Here is a 3,023-nt window from a genome sequence, read left to right as displayed (position 1 = left end):
TTTCTGCCTGCTATATGTTAATTGTCTTCTGAGGATGATCAATGTTTACTGAACTGAACTGAACTGAATTGAGCTACAGACACAGCATACTGTCCCCTTTTTTCCTGGCTTAGAATTACACCAGTGGGTGTTTTCTTAGCGCAGTTGCTGGAATGTGTGTGAGTGTGTGTTCCAGCAGAGACAGATCTAGTGCTCAGAGGCAATGAGTGTATTTGGCTAAGTCTGCTTTCCTGGAAATACAGCAAGGAAAGAGGTTGATGACTGTTGGAGACAAATACATAGTTACCTGGTGGAAATCCCATTGTTAGTTTTTGTTGTTTGCATGTGTTTTATCATGTGGTTCAAACAGTGACCTGACAAAAACAGTAACTAAACAAACCATTTTGTCACGTCTAAGGAAAGATGCTTTTAACTTTTCTATCTGGGGCCTAAAGTCTGTGGGGCAGTTGTTGTCTAAATGTTAAAGAAGCAAGCTTGAGTGACCAGAAGGTTGACAATTCAATCCCAACACTGGTGGGATCCTATCTGGGTGGGACAGGTGACAAAGGCAGTGCTTGCCCCACCCTCATTAATGCCACTGTGGTACCTTTGAGCAAGGTCCTTTAACCCCAGTCTTCTCAGTGGAGCTGTTCAGTGTACTGTGCAACTTCCAGATGTGACTGTATAGGGTGTCTGTAAAAGAGAGAGGTGGCCTCTCAGTGGACCAACCGTTAATAAATAAAGGTTTGAAAATGTGAGAAATTCAGTTCTGGGGCTTCAGTGAGTCTAATGAGGGGCTGGTTGTGTAGTGAACACACACACTTTAACACTGTTTTCTCCTGAGCAGAAGTCAACTTGCCATCGCTACTCATCAGAATTCTGCATTCAGTCTGTTATTAAGTGCAAAAACCTGTACTAGAAGTTGAATATATCTAAATTACATAGCATCTGGCCTCTATTTTTTATTCCCATTTTAGTTTTTCCATGCAGTAGAAAAGCAAATGGTCCTTCCATTAAATGCTTTATGTGACTTTGTAATGAAACTATTAAAATTATGCGTTTAGCTGCATGTTTAATGATGTAATCCTGATATTTACTTGTAACTATTAATGACTTAATTTCAAGAACCAACATGGCCAAAAACTACTCAATAAATAAATAAATAAAACTGTGCTAAAATGCACCCAGAGGTAGTAAACTGAATCCATATATGGTTACAAGGCACCATCTAGTATTTGGAGTATTTCTGGTCCTGAACAGCACACATGAAGCCTTGTTGTCCTGTCAAAACAATTCTAAAACAAATGTACCTCTGATTTCACAGATTTTGATCTTTATTCATGATGCTTTAAGCACCAGTGTTGCACCTGTAACCCTTGGACCTGCCAGCTGAGCGATGCATGGTTTCAGTGCAGCCACCAAAGGGACTTTGGCCTGTTGTCTAAGTTGTTTTGGAAAGACTGCTACAGAGCTTTGATACACCTGACACTTAAAATCTTCTATAGGCAGACTTTTGTTTGCATATATTATGTCTACTGTAAACTACTGCACTAGAATTATTTTCTGTAATATTAAAATGTATTGTTCATTTTGTGTACGTGACCAGTGCAGGCCATTTGCTACTCTACATTCTGGAGGTGTTCTGTGTCATCCTGAGAGATACATGCGAACCAGCCCCAACTGGATTCAGCTTACTTTTATTTGCAGACGAGTCCACCCACCTTTTTGGGTTGACATTAAACCTTTTAACAAAGAAATTCTTAGGACCCTACATATATTTATTTGCACCCTAATAACTGCTGACCAGCAACACAATAAAACGTTACAGGCTATACAACACAAATGTGTAGAATAAACAGGTCCAAATCTTTGTTCAGATGGTTAAGCCCCTCTCAGAATGACTGTATGACAGAGACCAAACAGTTTAAAATATTTTATCCATATCAATATTAGGCTAATGAAAAATAAACCGGTCAGTAATTAGACAGAAATGCTCTTCATAAATGAACTTCAGCAAGCCATCTGAGTTGCGTCTGTCACAAAGATGGGGGAGCAGCTCGTCTCTCTGGTTTGGCTTTTTTTTTAATGCGCCCTTGTGCTTTACGGTAAAAGGAGGCGGGATCTGAATTCCATGTGTGTCGCGTTTTGATTGACATGGCGGAGTCTTCCAGTACGCGTAGCGCCTCGCCAGCAGACAACGCAAGACCCGACCCTGGGAATAAAAAAACGCGCAGTCCCGTAGGTTTGAAGATTATTTTATTGCAGCGAGGTGAGTTCTTTTACACTTCTTTCACGGTACGAACCACCCCGCAGACAATCGAGGCCGATGGAGTCGAAGTTGGAAAAGTTTTCGAAGTGCGCGTCTCTGTGTAAGAGTGTATGTGTGCGAGAGAGAGTTTGGAGCGCTGACGCCGGCAGTCTGGGCCACTTGGCCAGCGCAAAGGAAAAGGGAAAACTGTTTCGCTGCTGCTGATGGCGGTGAATCGAAACTTCAAATTTTCCGTTTATTGCGAAACAACAAGAAAGGGGCAAAACAGCGAGGACCACCGTGTTGGTTTTGCGCAGTAGTCGTGCGAATGTCTGGGGCTGTGCATTTGGAGCCTGCTCTTTGTGGCTCCGATTTCTCAAGCTTTCACGAAAGAATGTGTTTTTGATTCCGAAGACTTCAGATGGAGTGAGTGCGCAGCAGTAAAAAGAAAAAACGTTTTCTCTTTGGCTAATTTCTGTAATAAACTGCAGCTGTTGCGTTGCGACTTGCGGGAATAGTCTGTTGTGTTTCAGCTCCTCAAAATCAGGAAATGAGCAGTTTTGTAGCTGGAAAATAACTTGGAATGGAAGATGCTGAGGCAGTCAGATTTGACGAGAGAGGGTTGCGAAATCACTGAATCGACACTATAGGAGCGTATATTGCATTGGACAACTGTTGAGAAGCGTGAAAGGGGCTGCGTAATAGTGACTTTCTATAGTTTGTGTGCAGGGAAACGGCTTTGGGGAAAAAAATCCCAACTCCAGCATATCCTAGCATTCCTTCCAGTCAGTCTCTC

The 3,023-nt window shown here is 42.1% G+C and overlaps 1 protein-coding gene across 1 annotated transcript in view; it reads left to right on the top strand.

Moving 5' to 3' along the window:
* The first annotated feature begins 2,132 nt into the window (after positions 1 to 2,132).
* Positions 2,133 to 3,023, top strand: part of fndc3ba (fibronectin type III domain containing 3Ba) — an 89,382-nt gene continuing 88,491 nt past the window's right edge. The window contains 1 exon segment of the mRNA XM_020616616.1: positions 2,133 to 2,248. The gene's annotated coding sequence lies outside the window, so the exon portion shown is untranslated.

Source organism: Monopterus albus, unplaced genomic scaffold, assembly GCF_001952655.1.
Source record: "Monopterus albus unplaced genomic scaffold, M_albus_1.0 scaffold176.1, whole genome shotgun sequence".
Taxonomy (NCBI): domain Eukaryota; kingdom Metazoa; phylum Chordata; class Actinopteri; order Synbranchiformes; family Synbranchidae; genus Monopterus; species Monopterus albus.
This window is presented reverse-complemented; position numbering and strand designations above follow the sequence as displayed.